At 44.7% G+C, this 20089-nt stretch overlaps 1 long non-coding RNA gene across 1 annotated transcript; it reads right to left on the reverse strand.

Annotated features, from left to right (window-relative positions):
• Window positions 1–9444: 9444 nt before the first annotated feature.
• LOC134731949 (uncharacterized) lies at window positions 9445–15956 on the reverse strand. The gene is made up of 2 exons (XR_010114681.1): window positions 15819–15956; window positions 9445–14143 (listed from the first exon to the last, which is right to left on the reverse strand). It is a non-coding gene; the product is annotated as an uncharacterized lncRNA (long non-coding RNA).
• Window positions 15957–20089: the final 4133 nt, after the last annotated feature.

A 20089-nucleotide genomic window follows, 5' to 3' on the forward strand; every position in this document is an offset into this window, starting at 1 on the left:
CAATAGTATGGTATAGTCTTGTTTAAATGTTACATAATCACACTGAAGAAACATCTAAAGGAGAAAAAAAGAACTACCTTTAGCCTCACAACCTTCACCCAATAACTGACTTCTCTTTTGCTTTTTCTCTTCTGGCCCTTGTCCATGTGCACACATAATTTTGCTTGGTTGTAATCAGAAGACACATACAATTTTGTATTAAAGCAATAAAGTTTCAACGATATATAGATATACAAAGAAAATGGCTATAAAGCAATATTTATGCAGGTTTGTAGGGGAAAAATCCATTTTAAAGGGGAGAGTATGGAATAATAGAACACCTTAGAGTAGTCTATTTGGGATAGTGCTTATAAGACTTTAATAACATTTCTTCTCTTTCCTTTTTATATTGTTCCTTAACCAAGTCATGATGAAATAAATGTTATATATGTTCAGCTTATACTTGTACCATTTGATATTTAAAACAATCATGGTGCTTCACAAGAAAAAAAAATCATAGATCTTGGTGACTTCCACCCCATTGAGAGGCCAATTTTCCAAAGCATTTGGTTTTATGTAAGCAAAGCCTAATTTTTGTATCCCTCTATCTTGCCATGCAAATTCAGCTAACCTCAGGTAATAAGCAAATAAGCATTGATCTATTAGTTACTGTGCATCTAGTGCTCGTCATTTTAAGGTTCACAAAATGGTAGACCTTTGCCCACAAGGTCCTTTCAAACTCCTTGAAAAATGCAGGCAAAAGTACGTTATTGGACTCTCAGTGAATTGACCTGATGTATTATATGTTTAATTGTCTGTTTTCTGTCTATATTCTCCTTATACTGTAAGAAACATTTGCTATTCCCAATTCTGGAGGTTGAGAAGTCCAAGATCAAGTTGCCCCCAGATCCAGTGTCCGGTGAGTGTTGCTTCCTGGCTTGTAGACAGTCGTCTTCTCTCTGTATCCTCATAGAGCAGAGGCAGTGAATGAGCTCCAGTTAGATCATCTCTTTACAAGCACACCAGTCCCACCATGGGGGCTCAACCCTGTGACCTCCTCCACACCCAATTACCTCCCAGATGCTCCATCTTCAAACACCACCACACTGAGAACTAGGGCCTCAGTATGTGAATTTGGGAGGGAACATTCAGTCCAAACCACCCTCTCCTGCATGCCTGCCCACTGTGGCTCCCACTGTGTGGCTGACTGCCATTTTCTGTTGCAGTCATGCTGGGGCTGCATCCTAGCTGCTAGCTTTCTTGCTGTCTCTCCAATTCCAGACTTTAAATGAACTGGTGTTTCTCATTGATGTACCTCCAATAGCATAAGGCAGATTGTATTATGTGAGAAGAGGGGTGGTCTTTGTACCTCTTATAACTCTTCCACATGGACACACTAATGAGAAGGCTAATGGATACATGAACACTCTGGCTTCCGTAAAATGCAGGCACTGATGGCACCTGTCCCTGTGATTGTGTATTCATCAGGATAATTCATAAAAAACACAATCTACTTTCCCTAGTTTTAACAGGAAGGGATTTACAACAAGGAATCATATGCATGGCTCACTGTATCAAAGATAGACTCTACACTGAGTGTATTAGTCCGTTCTCACACTGCTAATAAAACTTACCCGATACTGGGTAATTTATAAAGGCAAGGGGTTTAATTAACTCACCGTTCAGCAGGGCTGGGGAGGCCTCAAGAAACTTACAATCATGGTGGAAGGTGAAGCAAACACATCCTTTTTCACATGATGATGGGAAGGAGAAGTGCAGAGTGAAGTGTGTTGGGGGAAGCCCCTTATAAAACCATCAGATCTCATGAGAAGTCACTCACTATCATAAGAACAACATGGAGGTAACTGCCCCCATGCTTAAATTACCTCCCACCGGGTCCCTCTCATGACACATGGGGATTGTGGGAACAACAATTCAAGACAAGATTTGGGTGGGGACACAGCCAAACCATGTCACTAAGCTACCAGAAGCAACTCCCAAAGTCACAGCACAGAACTGTACCACCAAGTTTCCTGCCACAATCAGGAAATTCCTGGTCAAATCAGGAAGCTACCACTACAGCCAATGAATCCAAAGCCACACCACATTGCTGCAATCCAGTCCCCTGCCCTTCTCGGCTCCAAATTCAAGTATCCCCCTAGTGTAGCTGGTTGATATCATCTACATCACAACCAGAGATGTAGCTGCAAGCGAATTCGGAAGTGTCATTCTTAGCTTCCCAGACTCTAGAATAATAGGGACTCTAGAGGAACAGAGGTTGAAATAAAGGCTAAGGGATCCCAGCCATGCTACCTGCCACACTGAGAGAGAGGGAGATACGGTTTGGAAATTTCTCCCTTTCAAATCTCATGTCATAATTTGATTTCTACTGTTGGAGGTGGGGCCTAGTGGGAAGTGTTTGGGTCATGGGGGCAGATGTTACATGTACATCTTAGTGTCATCCTCAGAGAAATGAATGAGTTCTCACTCTATGAGATCACATGAGAGCCGGTTGTTTAACAGAGCATGACACCTCCCCCCGCCTCCTGTGCCCTCTCTCGCCATGTGACACGCTGGCTCCCTTTGCCTTCTGCCATGAGTCAAACTTCCCAAGGTCCTCACCAGAGGCCAAGCAGAGGCCTGCAGCCTGCAGAACCATGAGTCAAATAAAACATTTTTCTTTATATATACCTCAGTTATTCCTTTATAGTAGTGTGAAACAGACTAACACAGAGGGAAATGCACCAAAATTAAGGAGTGGCATTGTGTGCTCCCTGTGTATTCATTTTAGTTAGAGCAATTAATCCTCTATAGGTCAACAAACATTTACTGAACCTCTACTATCAGGAACTGCGCTCGGGTCTGAGAACATCAAGATGACTCCCACACTGAGGTTGCCGCTAAGGAGCTTGCAGTCTAGTGGGAAAATCAATTTGATGAACCGGTGGTTACAACACGGAGAAGGGTTTCTAGCGGAGATTTGCACAAAGCACCAAGGGACCCCAGATGAAGCCATGCACTCTGGATTCTTCTCCTCTGAGAGGATCAACCAGGTGTCTACTGCTTCTTTTGATGTCCCCTGCTTTTCCCCAAGCGTTTTCTCTGAATGAGCTCTAGGGTCAGAGTCAGGGCAATCAGAGTTATAAATCACTTGAAAGCTGGCCGAGCCACCTCAAGTCTGTTTTGTTGTCATTGTTTTAACAAAGCACTGAAATGACTTTCCTCAAGCCAAAAATCTTTCAGCACATATTGATATAGCTTTTTTCATACATGCATTTACATGTGTGTTTATGTAGTTCTGCTCATGTCTGTGTGCAAGCGTCACTTGCGTACATATCCAGACCATCCTTTGTGTACATCTGTACCCTTGAATCTTTGTGGGGTCACATGTATTTGCATGCGGCTGTGATTCCACATGGGAGTGTCTGTGTGCATGGTCTTTCAGCTTGCTTGTTGTTTGTAAAAACACATGAATGTAGATGAAAGTTTGAGGAAGGTCAAATAAAAATAATAAATTCAAGGAGGCATCAACGAAGAGAGGTGCAGGCACCATATGTAAGTGGTTCTCACAGTGAATGGTGAAAGTGGCCTTAAGGGCATCTTGTTTTCTTTCTAGAGCTATCTTAGAAATTCTTTTGTATTATTTCCATGTAAAGGGATCCCTGAGTACAAGATTAGTCCCCGAACAGCACCCAACCCCCTGCTCATCCCCTACCTTCTATACTGTATGTTCCTGGAGAACAGAAACGGATCTTTTTGAGCTCTGGAGCCACAGTGCACAATGTCCACTACAAAAGTGGTGTTCAAGAAAGAAACCAGGAGGGATGCAGAGAGGGAGGGAGGAAACAAGGAAGGGAGGAGGGATTGAGGGAGGAGGGAAGGAGCAGGCAGAGGAGAGGAGGAAAGCAGCCCTGTTCATCATGGGTAGACTATTAGCCCATGGTAATAGAACTGAGCTAATAAATTGCTGGGTAAGATAGATGAGCACTAACCCACTGCAGCAAAGTGTGACCCCCTCCCCCACCCACCCTCATGTCTTCTTGGTCCAAGTAAGGTGCTCCCCTGACCTATCCGTGGATTCTTGGCCTTCGAGGATGGGAGGAGGCCCTTGAGTTGACCTCCATGAAGTGCGTTTGTCTACACAGATGCCTGGGCTGCAGTGTTGTGGGCAAATCTCAAGCTGTGGGCTGAGCCTGGGTCTTTTCTTGAGGTCCTACTTCTCTGAATGACTTTGGGTAAATCACTTAAGCTCTCTGGGCCTCACCTGCAAGTGTCCTTATCCATTAAATGATGTACTGTGTGAGCTCTCAGGTTCCTTCCTGCCCCAGAATCCTGTGATGCCCTGCAGTGCCAGCCAACTCCTGCCTCCCCTGCCATCCTGGAGGCTCTGGGTTCTGTTTGTGACAAAGGCCTTGGGAATGCGGCACTTCCCCTCCAGCCACTGCCTCCTCCTTGGACAGTTACCAGTTCTTGGTAGCCACACAGCCCTAATATTTGAGGAAAACAGTGCTACCTCCCGACAAGCAGACAGGATCAAAAACCAAGGTATCTGTACTTAAGCACAGGCATGCACCAAATCTCAGGCCAGATTCAGAGGTTGGCATCGGAGGTTGCTCCAGCAAGTCTATGCCCAATCTAATTAAGTCCAACCAATCCCAGGCCCAGTCCTGTCTCAGTCAAGCGTGCTTCTGGGGCTGCACAGATGCCAGCAAATCCTTCCTCGGTTCCCTTGGCTACTCTGGAAGTCCTCTCCTCGATACAGCCCCCTTTCTCTTCTCTGTTCTACTTCTCCCAATGGGTCCCCAGTTTTTCCACATCCTTTTTACTAAGAGAGCACGAGCATGAAGGCCTCTCTTCAGGGAAGCTAAGAGACTTCTCGCATTTATCCGTTGCACGGACACATTAGTTGCCAGTGATTAAAGAGAGCACAGGATCCACTCTCAATTTCAACTTCCCAGGGCACAGGAGAATAGAACAGAGGAGGCTGGCTGCTTCATCTGAGACTGGAAGGGGAGAAGGTGGGTGCAGATGAAGATATTTGCCCTGGGGAGGGAAGAGGGCAGGAAGTCAACGAATATTAATGTTCAAAGCACTTAAGAGCGTTCTGAGAAGGGTCCCCAGGATTAATGCATCCCATCCCTTTCCTAAAGGACTTTCCTGTCTAGTGAGGGAGACTGGCGCATGAGATATAAATGGTAATTTGCATAAAGCATCCTGGAAAAAACTGCCTAATGCAGCATACTGAGGGAGTTCCAATAACAGAGTCATTGATTCTGTCTGGAGAAGGATCAAGATAGGCATCCAAGAGGAAGTAGAACTTGAAGAGTTTTAGAGGTTTCTGTCTTATTGACTAGCAATAATAATAATATGCTACACCTTTGCTGCACCTTGTGGTTTACAAAGCACCCTTGTGGCCTTCGTTCCATTTGATTCCATTTGTTTACGGGTATCCATGCACTTCCACAGCCATTGAGCCGGCTATGCAGCAGGCACAGCTATGGCTCCTGAGATGAAAAAGCGTAGTCTTAGCTCTCCAGGGTTTCAGAAGGGAAGCAAATAAACAATAACAACAAGGCTAAGTATGAGTTCTGAAGGGATGCATCAAGTTATTGTGGTGACAAAAGGGAGTGTGGAGCTTAACCCAGGGTTGAGCGTGGAGAGAAAGTTTGGAGATGGAATTAAGATTAGAATGCTTTAGTGGATGCTAGGAATGAGCAGGATGCATAGGGTATCCAGAGGGGCAAGATGGAAAAGAACATTCTGAAACAGCACAAGCAAAGGCAGTGACTGAGAATAGTTAGGTGAGTGTAGGGAGGAGATGGGGACAGAAGAGCTAAAGATACAAGCAGGTGGGGCACAGTGGCTCACACCTGTAATGCCAACACTTTGGGAGACTGAGGCAGCCAAATTGTTGAGCCCAGGAGTTTGAGACCAGCCTGGGCAACATATCAAAACTCCATCTCTACAAAAAATACAAAAAATTAGCCAGGCGTGGTAGCTCACACCTATAGTCCCAGCTACTTGGGAGGCTGAGGTAGGAGAATCACCTAAGACAAGTTGAGGCTACAGTGAGCCAAGATCATGCCAGTGCACTCCAGTATGAGTGACAGAGTGAGACCCTGTCTCAAAAAAATAAATAAAAATAAAAATAAAAAAGATACAAGCAGATGCAATATCCTGGAGCACAAAGGGCAGTAGAGACAACATCAGAATTACTTGAAGAGCTTTTTAAAAATATACACATTCTGGCCAGGCATGGTGGCACACACCTGTAATCCCAGCACGTCAGGGGCTGAGGTGGGAGGATCCCTTCAGGCCCAGAGTTCGAGAACATCCTGGGCAACATAGCAAGATGCTGTCTCTACAAAAAATTTAAAAATTTCCCAGACATTGGCAGGGCATGGTGGCTCATGCCTATAATCCCAGCACTTTGGGAGGCCGAGGTGCGTGGATCATGAGGTCAGAAGATTGAGACCATCCTGGCTAACATGGTGAAACCCAGTCTCTACTAAAAATACAAAAAATTAGCTGGGTGTGGTGGCAAGCACCTGTAGTCCCAGCTACTCGGGAGGCTGAGGCAGGAGAATCACTTGAACCTGGAATGCAGATGTTGCAGTGAGCTGAGATCATTCCACAGCACTCCAGCCTGGGTGACAGAGTGAGACTCCATCTCAAAACAAAACAAAACAAAAAAATTTCCCAGGCATGGTGGTGTGTGCCTGTAGTCCCAGCTACTTGGGGTGCTGAGGTGGGAGGACTGCTTGAGCCTAGGATTTCGAGGTTGCAGTGAGCTATGATTATACCTTTGCACTCCAGTACAGGCCACAGAACCAGAATCCAAGAACCTGTCTTTGAAAAAAAGAAAAAAACAAAACCACACATCCCACATCCCCATCTCCCCATCCCCAGATCCTAGGATTGCTTGGAGGGAGGTACCTGCAGTGGTCTCACAAACTCCTTTTGAAAATAAGAAATAAAACTGAGCAGTATTTTCCATGCAATTCTGATTTCTAAGCCATCCCCCTCATCCCCTGGGTTAAGATGACTGCTGAAATGCATTTCAGCATCTCCCTATCAGTCCCTAAATCAAGAAGAGGATTCTCTTCCTGTCTCCTGGCCTCCTGGTCAGAATTAACCCCCTGGGCCCAGTGCTACCCACCTGCAGTCTGAAAGTTTGGGATTCATGCTCTGTTTTGCATCTCCTGTACAGCAGCACCATTAACCAGGCTTCTGTTGAATGACTTCTGTTGACTCTGTGTATTACTCTGTTTTTACATTGCTGATAAAGACATGCCCAATACAAGAAAATTTACAAAAGACACAGGTTTTATGGACTCACAGTTCCATGTGGCTGGGGAGGACTCACAATCAGGGTGGAAGGTGAAAGGCACTACTTACATGGTGGCAGACAAGAGAAGAGAACTTGTGCAGGGAAACTCCCCTTTATAAAACCATCAGATTTCGTGAGACTTATTCACTATCATGAGACTGGCATGGGAAAGACCTGTCCCCATGATTCAATTACCTCCCACTGGGTCCGTCTCACAACACTTGGGAGTTGTGGGAGCTACAGATCAAGATGAGATTTGGGTGGGAACACAGCCAAACCATATCACTCTGCTGGACCCTCTGGCTCTGACCCCTGGCCTGTCTAGATTTCTGATAGCTCCCAAGCCCTGTCTACACCTGTCTATCAGTCTGTGCATTGACTCAACAGCTTGGGTTAGGGTTAGGGTCAGCTTAGTCTCATCCCTGGTCCTAGTCAGCCCTATCAATCGCATCACCTGTCCCAAGATGGCAGATTGAAGCATCTCAGGTTTCACAAGGACTGCAGGATGACTGGCAAGTCTTTTCAGTGGAAGAGGGGGGGACTTCTTTCCAAACACGAGAATGAGAATATACAAAGGAATAAAAAGTGGATTAAGTCTTAAAAGAATTTGGGACTTGAGAAACTGCAAAAAAAACACAGTGTGGCTGCAGCATGTGTCATGAAGCAAGGGGCAGGGAGGATCACGCTGGGAAGCCAGCATAGAATGAGCCCTGGAAGGGCCTTATTTACAGAAGACCTGCCCATGGGATATAAAACACTTCCATATGTGATCATTCGGGGGGTTGTCAGTCAGCTTTCTAATCTCTGAATTATTGGGCTTCTGTTTTCTTGGAAAGTTTCTCAATGGTAAAGTTGTCATTTAAAATTAAGTTGGGTCCCAATAAATAAGATAGTGACTATCTAGTGACACTAAGGATAGTAGAGAGAGGTTGAACTTGAGATTTATGAAGGAAGCAAAATCAGGAGGCTGTTGTGAATCATCGAGGGGATATATTAGCCAAGGATACTTTTGATTACCAGAGCATTCAACACAAACTGGCATAAGCAAAAAGGAAACTGGTTTGCTCATGTAATGGGAAGAGTGCAGCAGTAAAGTGGGCTTCAGATGTGCTTCACTGACAGGGACCCTGGGCCCCGACTCTTTCTCTGTGATCCACTGGGCTCTGCCTCCCTCGTTGATGGGCTGTGTCCTCCTGCTGGGTTTCTTCATGGTAGTCAAAGGGCTGAGCTTGTCCCAACCTCATATTTGTGCACCACCTTCTTCAAAGCAAAAAAAGAGGTTTTCCTTTCTCCAGCCATCACACAAAAGCCATGCGTTTACTCTATTTGGACCAGTCAGAACCAATCTCAGGGCCAGGGGAGGGCCACCCAATGAATGATGTGGGCCAACCTCTAAGCCCATTTCTATGGCAAGAGAGGTGAAACCATTAAAGGATTTGTTCAGGGGCCTTGGACTAATCAGGGCCCACCATGTGGGCTAGGGGTAGAGTAAATTCTGCTGCAACTGCATAGCAAATACCCAGGGAGGCAGGTGGGAGAGGAGTAATTCCACAAATTAAAATCTGGGCACTGTGAGCAAGAGGAGAGAGAAGGAATGGATATTGGGTGAGAAGCCAACCCTTGTCCATGCTAGAGGGTGAGGAAGGAGAGACTAGGAACTCTCTGGCTCTGAGACTGTGGATGTTAAACAACCTTAACAAAGCCTGGAGATACAGAAGAAGTAAGTTTGGAGGCAGGCAGAGAGGTGAGGGAGAATAATAAATTTGTTATTGAATTTTAAGTGACTAAAAGACATACATATAAGTGGAGATGTTTGATGATCAATTCTGGATCTTTCCAGGAACCCCACACCAGGGAAACCACCACTAAATGATCCCACTGTTTATCCCAATGCTGTGCCGAGACTCTTTAGAGTTTTGAAAAACTCCACAGTTATTGATTAGCCATTAGTGATTCCCTCCGTCCCGGGATAAGTATTTCCTCTTCTTTAGTGCAACAACCTCCAAATAACTGGAAATGGCGCTGAGCAGGTGCAGACTGGAAGACAAAACATCCCTCTTAATGTGAAAAATTAACTTGTGGCTCTAATTGCTTCAAACTCCAAAGGAAAAAAGAAAATCTCTATTCTCCCAGCATTCAAAATAGAACACAGGCTTTATTTGAATAAAGAAAATAATCTGTCAAGGGAAAAATAAGGACTTGTGCTGCTCAGATGTCAATCTTACAACGTTGTAAAGGAAAAGCAGGTTTAATTACAGTCAAATCTACATAGAATCACTTTTGAATGGTGTGCACAGGAGCCTAAAGGTCTGAGATTTAGACTTGACAAGATACTTCAACAAAGGCTGGTGGAAACAGCCAAGTGTCACGGGGTGGGGTGGAGGAGACGTGACTCTGGACTGGAGTTCTGTCATACAGAATAGAGGGGGCCAAAGAAAAATGTTCTCAAGTTGCCTTTTGAATCTATTAAATCATCACAGAAAATTAAATCTAGACTCTCTTCTCCAAAGTATTTTATTTTCTAGAACACAGCCCTAATGGTTGTCCTATATCCTTGTGAAGAACACACAAAGAAATGGCCTGGAATTTTCCAGTTTACCAATGTTAAAACAGAGGCTAAGAGAAAGGGCCCATCTGAAGCGATCCAGAAAACCAGTGGTGACTCTGAACTTGAGGAACTAGAGCGATACTGCGTCTCAGAAGCCAGGCCCCAGAGCCACCAACCAAAAATAAAAGGCAGTTAGCAGTCACTCTGCAGAACATAAGCCTACCCTTACCTATCTTTCCTAAGCCCTCCCCTCCCATTCCCCCAAAAAATGAATTTGCAGAGAAAAGTAACACATGTCCTCTTAGCAAAGCAATTTCTCTGCGCCAGGGTCTGTAAACATTGGAAGGAGGATCTACACAATTCAAAAGAATATATGCTTTACTAAGCTTGAAGTGTCGTACCTCACGGGGCACCTGTGGGCCTCCAGCCAGATGGGTGCCCTCTGGCCCTGTGCCCAGGCCACTCTGCCCAGGCAGTGCAAAAGGCCTCTCTTCAGCTCCCATCACTAGTCTAATCATGACTAGCCTAGCTCCCTAAGAGGAAAAAAAGTTTCTTTTCTTTTCTTTCTCTCTCTCTCTTTTTTTAAGATAGAATCTTGCTCTGTTGCCCAGGCTAGAGTGCAGTGGTGCAATCTCGGCTCACTACTGCAACCTCTGCCTCCCGGGTTCAAGCAATTCTCCTGCCTCGGCCTCCTGAATAGCTGGGATTACAGGTGCCCACCATCACACCTGGCTAATTTTTGCATTTTTAGTAGAGATGGGGTTTCACCATCTTGGCCAGGCTGCTCTTGAACTCCTGACCTTATGATCCACCCGCCTCGGCCTCCTAAAGTGCTGGGATTACAGGTGTGAGCCACTGCACCTGGCCAAAAAAACATGTTTCTATGCCTTCTCTCTTCTTGTTTTCTTTCCTTTCTCTTTCTATTCAGAGAAAAGCCACTGGAGGAACTCAGTTCTTGGTACTGTGTATGTCTCCCCACTCCTGTGTTACATCTCCTGAGATCTTTAGGAGCATCAAGAAAGCAGTGGAAAAACCAGAAAGGATAATAGAACCTATAAATATTTCAAGGCAGTAAACTAGATCTATTATCAACTCCAAAAACAAGGGCTGAGTCACACGTAGTATACGCAGACAGGCATACTTCATGCTAGGAATGTCTTCCCTTAGGATAATGTTCAGGGACCAGAATGGGGCCTGCAGAAATCAGAAGGTTCCAGCTGCTTCACAGATCATTCTCCAGGAACTCCTGAAGAGGTTCCCTAACTCAGGGCAGTATGAAGACAACAGAAACACTGGTTGCCAATCAATGACTGTGCACCATAGAATGACAGTTACACATGCTTCATTATGCAGTTAACGTGAACATAACCCTACAAACAACAATAAAAAGTATGTACAGGCTTCTGATATTAACTTCCAGTCTCCCAGCATTAGGGAATTGTTGAAACTCCTTAGTCAGACATGACAAGGAGTTGCCTTTGTCTCATCTCGTAGAGACTCACTTTCTTCCCACATTATCCAGCCTCTGTGATCTCTGTGTCCCAGGCTGTTCTTGTTCCCTGCCAGTCTGTGCCAGAATGGTTACTTCCTGATATCAGTGTCATTATTATTAATTGCAGAAAATACCTGCCTCTTGGCCTTGGATTTTAGAAACAGGCTGCATCTGCTGTGGTTACAGAAGAGTGCCTACTTTCCTTTCAGTGCTCTCCGCTGAATGCCCAGTTGTCAATAATTTACCATTTCAGGGCTGGCTTTTTCTTCTACATGATTGTGGCTTTGTGTCTCTCTCTGAGTACCTCTGCCTGTGAGCTCTGTGTTCCCCAGACTTCCTAAAAGAAGACTGGGGACGTTATCAGCTTGCTCCTTTTGACAGGAATAGCAATTTGCAAATCGAAATGGAAATTGTTTCTCTACCCCAACACAGCGAAAACTCCCTCTGTTTTGTTAGAACACATTTGGCAAATGTGCCCCTGACCACAGTCAGTTCTTCTTGCAGCCTGACTCTGGTATAGCAGTGTAATTGCGTCAAAGACTTAATTAAAATCATGCAAGTTTCAAGGATACGTGATCCTAGATAATCAATCCTCTTTTTGCCATAACATACCTTTTACTTTCTAGGAACTGGCAGAGGGTTGGTTACTGTAGGCAGAATCTGTAATTAGCAATCAAATATATTTAAATGACAGAATCTAGTCCAGTAGGATGTTTTACCCCAACTTGCTTTAGATCTAGATATAATATCTAGATATGAGGAACCTGATTACAATCCTCTATGGGGTGTTTGGACCCTGGATCTATAAAACAGCACTGGTATCAAACTATATATGACGGTTCCATATGTAAACTTAAAACAGTTGTTTCTATGAATCAGTAATTAGTATTTGTTCTCAGCTAAAACATTTTGAGGACGGGTGCGGTGGCTGTAATCCCAGCACTTTGGGAGGCCAAGGCAGGCAGATCACGAAGTCAGGAGTTCGAGACCAGCCTGACAAACATGATGAAACGCCATCTCTACTAAAAATACAAAAATTAGCTGGTCATGGTGGTGCGTGCCTGTAATCCCAGCTACTTAGGAGGCTGAGGCAGGAGAATCGCTTGAACCTGGGAGGTGGAGGTTGCAGTCAGCTGAGATCATGCCACTGCACTCCAGCCTGGGTGACAGAGCAAGACTCTGTCTCAAAAGAAAAAAAAAAAAAAAAGAAATTGAAATGTATTTCTAGGTGGAAACAACCTAAATGTTCGTATCATTGGACAATGTTTGCATGAATGGATAAACAGACTGTGGTAGATACATACTGTGGAACATTATTCACCCTTAAAAAGGAAGGAAATTCTGAGCCATGCTATAACATGGGGAAACTTTAAGTGAAATAAGCCAGTCACAAAACGAGAAATATCATATGAGATACTTAGAGTAGTCAAATTTACACATAGAGAAAGTAGGCCAGGTACAGTGGCTCAACGCCTGTAATCCCAGCACTTTGGGAGGCTGAGGTGGACAGATTGCTTGAGGTCAGGAGTTCAAGGCCAGCCTGGGCAACATGGTAAAACCCCATCTTTACAAAAACACACAAAAATTAGCCAGGCATGGTGGCACGTCCCTGTGGTCCCAGTTATTGAGGCTGAGGTGGGAGGATTGCTTGAGCCTGGGAGGCAGAGGTTGCAATGAGCTGACATCCTGCCACTGCACTCCAGCCTGGGGGCCAGAGCGAGACCCCATCTCAAAAAATATTTTAAAAAGAAAGAAAGTAGAATGGTGGTTGCCAAGGGCCGGGAGCGGTGGCTCACACCTGTAATTCCAGCACTGCAAGAGGCCGAGGCGGGTGGATCGCCTGAGGTCAGGAGTTGAAGACCAGCCGGGCCAACATAGTGAAACCCCATCTCTACTAAGAAATTACAAAAATTAGCCAGGTGTGGTGGTGAGCACCTGTAATCCCCACTACTCAGGAGGCTGAGGCAGGAGAATCTCTTGAGTCTGGGAGGCAGAGATTGCAGTGAACCAAGACCATGCCACTAAACTTCAGCCTAGGTGACAGAGCAAGACTCCATCTCAAAAAAACAAAACAAAACAAAGAATGGTGTTTGCCAGGGGTTGTAGGGAAGGAAAGAAAACGAGTTATTGTTAAGAAATACCAAGTTTCAGTCTGGGTAGATGAAAAAAGTTCCAGAGACATTGGGGGGTGATGATTGCACAACCACATGAATGTACTTAGTGCCACTGAACGGTACACTTAGAAATGATTAAAATGGTGGATTTTATATATATTTACCATAATTTTTTAAACGTGATATAAAAAAGTTCATTTCCAAGTGAGGATTTTTAGTATTTCCTAAAATATCTGACTTTGTGGTTGAAATGGCTTCCAAATGACACAGATTAGTTCTCCTGTGATCTTAACAATATATACAGAATACCTAGAATCTCACAGACATGAGAATATGGTGACATCCAGCTGCAAAGATTTCAAAGTTCAGAGCAACAAACCACTAGGGCTTCTTCTTGGTTTTCTGGACAGTGCACCTAAAAGGCTTTTCTGTTCTTCGAAATCCTAAAAGGTACGTGTTGTAGTTCTACTCACAGGGGAAGTAGATAGGCTAGGAAGGCAAATGCATGGCAAATCATTCTTCACGACAAATCACAATGAACACTCTGCTTTGCTTTGCTGCTGCAGCCAATGACCCCGGAAGCAGTGTTGTTCACCATTGCACCTCCCAGGGCTCCTCCACCTGGTGACTCCCTCACCCTGTCTGCAGCTCTCCTGCCTAGACATGTCCGGTCCACTGAACTGAATTGGAGGAAGGAAATGTTTGTCATTAGGAACCAATTACTCAAACATACAAAGTATATATGTACATATATTTTCCATTTTTTTCATTTTTCTTTTATTTTAAGTTCAGGGGTACATGTGCAGGTTTGTTACATAGGTAATAAATTTGTATCATGGGGGTTCATTGTGCAGATGATTTTGTCACCCAGGTATTAAGGCTAGTACCCATTAGTTATTTTTCCTGATCTTCTCCCTCCTCCCACCCTCCTCCCTCCTATAGGCCCCGGTGTGTGTCATTTCTATTTTCATTTTCAAAGAGAGATCTCCGAAGGCCTAACATTCCCTGTTCTAGATAACTTTTGACAACAGCAGCTTCAAATAAGGTAAATATTCATCACCACATAGAAGCTGAAATGAAAATAAGTCATAAATGAAATCCTAACGAAAATAAGTCCGTAAAACAATCCTTCTTTTTTTGGGAACTCTGTGGATGGCTATGCATTTGATTCCTTTTCTCATGTCTGACTCTGTTTCTGGGGGTCTCATGTAGCAAAAAAATAATAATAATAAAAATAAAAAACTTTAAAAAAGGAGGAGGATGGGCTTTAAAGCCAGAGAGAGAGATCCCATTCCTGGCCCTCCCGTGTGCCAGCTGAGCAGCTCTGGCTCCCTGGACGCCCGCAGCTGTCTATCTGAAGATGGTAACACAGGCATCCATGCTGCAAGATTGTAGCAAGGATTAGAAATTATGTATGAACAGCATCTGAAGCAGTGTGCAATAAATTATGTCAATGATCGTGATGTCTGCATTGCAAACATAGTGGCGTATGTCACGCACCAATACCTTTACACTGCTCAGCGCAACCACACCTCCCTCACCATTCCCCAGGAAAAGGTGCTCTGCTCAGAGTCCCGGGAGACAGCACACCCAAGGTGGCCCAGATTCTTTCTCCTTAAGCTATTGCCGATTTTATCAGTGAGGAAAACTGGGCAAATAGCACAATCACGGTAAGAGTCTCCCCATCCATATATGTTGCATCAGGCCAGGTACAGTGGCTCACACCTGTAATCCCAGCACTTTGGGAGGCCGAGGCAAGTGGATCGCTTGAGCTCAGGAGTTCAAGACCAGCCTGGGCAACTCGGCAAAACTCTGCCTCTACTAAAACTACAAAAAATTAGCCAGGTGTGGTGGTGCATGTCTATAGCCCCTGCTATTCAGGAGGTTGAGGTGGGAGAATAGCTTGAGCCTGGAAGGCTGAGACTGCAGTGAACTGAGGTTGCAGCAGTGCACTCCAGTTTGCGACAGAGACCCTGTCTTTAAATAAATAAATAAATGCTGCATCAGGCCTGAGTGCTTGAGACCTAAATCTGACTTACATCTGTTTTGGCCAAATTCCATGCTGACCCTCTAGAGACAGCGCCCAAGCCACAGGACTGCTTGGTATTTTCTCTGCACGGCCATGGTTCCTCACTGCTGTGGTTCTCTTTCTTCTTCCCATTTCCCACTATTGTTCTGTTTCCTTTCATATAGACTATATTCCAGAAATATGAACATTAAAGCTTAAGAACAGAGTTCACCCCGTAATCTCAGCACTTTGGGAGGCCAAGGTGGGTGGATCACTTGAGGCCAGGAGTTTTAGGCGAGCCTGACAACATGGAGAAACCTCGTCTCTACTAAAAATACAAAAATTACCCGGGCATGGTGGTGCAAGCCTGTAATCCCAGCTATTCGGGAGGCTGAGGCAGGAGAATTGCTTAAACTCAGGAGGCAGAGATTGCAGTGAGCTGAGATCGCGCCATTGCACTCCAGCCTGGGCAACAGAGTGAGACTCCATCTAAAAAAAAAAAGAAAAAAAAGAACAGAGTTCAGTTCTTATTTAATACAAGTCATTCTTCATCAAAGGAAATGCTTATGCATATTCAGAGGAGAATAACAAATATGGTGTGTCGTGTCTTCCAGAACTTGGTATCCTCATCCTTTAGCATTGGTGCTACCACCGAGGGACACGAATGCATGCTAATCACAGATACTTAGTCAACTCATCTTTGTGCCTCGCCTTGCCCTATCTCAGGGAGCCTTCTCTCAATGTCCCTACAAGGGACCTTATCCCCTCAACCACAGCTGGTTGGATCAGGGATGACTGCCTGATCCAAGCTGGGCCAATCAGATTCTTTTTTAAGAAGTGATTATTGAAATACAGGAGTTCTAGCTGGCCTCCTGGGAGTACTTAAGTTGGAAACTGATCAAGACTGGGAAGACTACATCGGGTCCACATGGAAGTAGAACTGAGAAATGGAGTCTGCAGGAAGCAAAAATGAAGCAGATAGCCAGAGAGAAGCAGATGAGAATATGCACAGGTCAGAGAGAAAGGGAGAGAGAGAGTGGAGAGAAAGTCTTCCTGTCCGAGGGCTTTCTAACTGCTGGTTCCAGCCATTCCTAACACCCAGAAATGTATCCTTGGGTTCTTTGAGAGACACTCGTATCCTTCTGGTGGCTTTCTCTTTTTGCTTAAATTAACTTGAATGGAGTTAATTTAAGTTAACTCCATTAACTTTGGAGTTAATGTTCCTTGAAAGCAAAGAGTCCCTGTAACAATGCTTCTTATCTTAGCTGCTCACCCAATTGGGTGATGCCATCACCATTGCCACCAGCAATCACAATGGAACCCATTCCCCCTGTGGGCAGGGAGTTGGGAGCCAGCACCCCTTGGACAGCAGAGCCAAATGCCAAAAGCGCATCATACTAGCTTGTAGTAGCATTTGTTAACCAAATGTTGTGCTGGCAAATGTCTAACAACCAACTCACCGGGAGAAAAAAAATAGCCAGTTTGAAACATTTGCCAATTTCCATGGTGTAAATAGCCCCACCATTGCCACTTCTAATGTTATATTGCTGAACACAGACTTTGGAAAAGATACTCATAGTGGACTCTTGGGGGTCAGGACAAGTGGCTATCTAGACTACATTTTCTGATTTAGAAATACTTCCTGGCTCCCTTTTATGACTTGATTCTTGTCATCTCACTCTTGGGTTAATGGTTTAGAGTGTTATTAGCTCTATGTCTTTTATTCTGAACCAATTTAAATCTCTTTTGGAGAAGGCATAGTAAAATCATTTTTAAAATACAGTCTCATTCTTCTCTGAGAACCATAGTTTTGTGCCCTCTCAAACACTAAGAGAATAATAATAATACTGAACACTCATATAGCTATTCACAGTGTCTAAATGATCTCAATGGCATGCTATGGTGGCTAGAACATACACTTTGCCATCACACTGACCTGCTTTGAATCCCTGCATAAAGGACGCATTTGGCAAATGTAAGATTTCCTTTCACATATGACAACTCGTTTGCTCTAAGTATTCATCCAGCCTCAGTGTTGATCTTGTGCGTGACAGCCAAAATCAGAAAAGACTCCTAAACAAAGGCTACAGCTTTCTCAAGGGATCAGTTGTCCCTTTTTGAAAGGCAGAGCTGACTCTTTAGCTGAGGCTGGAGGCAGAGCACACCTGAGTCCAGTTTTAAGAAACCTCACACACTCCATTTCAGAGACCAGAAGGAAAGCTGGACCCCAATGCTGCACTTCCTGTGTTCTACTTTGAGCTGAGTTTTTGTCATCTGGTTCTGCTTGTAAGACACAAATGAGACAAGAATTCATGGGAATCATCTCCCTCTGTAGATTGCCAAACATGCACATCACCCTAGCAACCACAGAGGGAGAAATGCCCTTTGCTGGTGTTCAGTGGGGGTGCCTCAGTGATTCTCCTGTTAGGTTTCAGCTTCAGCTCAAACCATTTCCAGTTTTACCTCTCCAGTGATTTGATAACAAACACTGGGCCATGAACCAACTTGACCCATCATTTGTTCAACTCCCCTCACTCTTGACTATCCGCTACCCCTGGTTTGTAAGAAACCTAAATGTCCCAGGCCCCATTAGTCTCTGGGTCTTTGAGAACCAAGGAGGTAACTTTCCCATGAGCAAATGGCTCCCCAAACCCTGCCTGGAGAGCTTTCAAGTCAAGACAAAGACTTTATCTCATAGCTTCTTCAGTAGGGTCTTGTGTTTTGGACAACAGTTTTGAAAATCCTTAGCAGCACATTTCTTTAAGTGGAATCTCACATCAAAGTCCTAAAAGAGATAAAAAAAAAAAAAAAAAAAAAAAGTACAGCTGTTTCTTTATGGCCTTTTAATTCTTTTTCTCAAAAAAATCAGAAATTGAATTAGAAATGGAAACTGGTTGAATTGCAGTGAGGGCCCCAAGAGACTCCTGCAGACCTGAGCCCTGGTCCCTCGCTTATTGAAAAGGCCTTAACACATGGCAGGGAAACCCTAGGGCTCCTAGGGCTCAGTTTGAAAACCACTGCACTAGGAAGTTCTTTCTCTGCCTGTGTGCAGGATCAGGAGCGTCCAAAGTGAGTTGACAGCTGGGAGCAAGGAAACTGATTAGTAGTTTGCCACAGTTGATCAAATGAATATTAAAAAGACCTGAACTACCTACAGGTCTTTTTAGGGGGAGACATTCCAGGGACAGAGTAACTAGGACTGGGCAACTAACTGGATGTGAGAGTCACAAGAGAGGACAAAGATGCCTCTGATTTTTCTAGCTTGTGTGACTGCGAAAATTATGGTAGAAATTCAGTAGAAATGGCACTCAGAAAGAGAAGGAAATAATCCATTTGGTTTGGGGCATGCCATATATTTTGTCTTGACTAGTTTAGCTTCTCTCTTTGAAACATCCTGGGAGCACTTCTATCCTAGACTGAGAAGGTGACCTGTCCACAAGTTCCCATAGGAAACCGGGAGGGAGCAATGGCCCCATGATGCCTCCTGCGCAAACATGCATAAGACACAAAGCACAAAAATATATGCCAGTTGCAAGGGAATAGGACTCCAGGCTGTGAAGTCTATTTACCCCAAAGTCATGGACAAATGGTCAAGATCAAGCTTCTAAATAAAAATGTGTTCTCTCTCCAGGCTCAGCCCTTCTGAGGACATGGGCTGGCAGCATTGCTCTCAGCCGGAATGCTGTCAGATCAGATAGTTGACAAATGTTTGCTCAGAGCCTGCTATGTTGGGGTTAGCCTAGAGAGGTGAGATTACTGGCTGTCCTCAGGATTCAACCAGCCTAAGCACACAGATGGGGTCACCCAGACCACTGTTTATTCTCCGGAGTGAGTTCATTTGTTTATCTCACAGTGATCCACAAATAGTGACTTCACGCAGTTATGACCAGGGACTCTCTGTGCTCCGTGACTCAGGCTGGATGCACTTGGCTGTCACAGTTAGAAAGCTGTCACAGGAAGATCTTCTAGTGCCAATCTCCTTTCTCCCTCTGTTTGCCACTGGATCACCAGAGAAGGCAGATGGTGCCCTGCAAACACATCCAGAAACCAGGCAAATGTGACTCATGTTAATAATGGAAATCCAGCACTGGGCACACCATCGCATGGGACTAACCGCTGCAGTGAGATCCCGCAGGGAGGTGGGAGAGGCAAACTTCAGGTCAGCTCAAGGAAGAACGACCTTGATGGTTGAGAGCACAGCCTGCAGAGTCAGCGTGCCTGGGTTTGAATCCTTCCTCCCTCCACCAGTTACCAGCTGTGAAACCTCTCTGTGCCTTAGTTTCTACGTCTTTTAGAAGGGAATAATGATTAATACCTCCTAAGCTGGATATAAGCATAAAGAGAGATAAGCCACATAGAGATTTCAGCACAGCAGTGTCCACATACCCAATACGTGGTGATCATTCTTAAGTCCCATTACGCAAAGGAGTGGGCTGCACCAGGGGTAGGAGGTGCCCTATCATGTGGTTTTCCACCCAGCATTTGGACACCTTTGTCAATAAATAATGCAGAGAGATTTCAGTGTGGGTGGGGAGCTGACTCTCTTTTGCTTACTCTGAAGTCACTTTCACAGCTGACTGAAATATGGAGTCCAGACATATCCTTTCTTCGTGAGCGC

Source organism: Symphalangus syndactylus, chromosome 1 (assembly GCF_028878055.3).
Source record: "Symphalangus syndactylus isolate Jambi chromosome 1, NHGRI_mSymSyn1-v2.1_pri, whole genome shotgun sequence".
NCBI classification, from domain to species: domain Eukaryota; kingdom Metazoa; phylum Chordata; class Mammalia; order Primates; family Hylobatidae; genus Symphalangus; species Symphalangus syndactylus.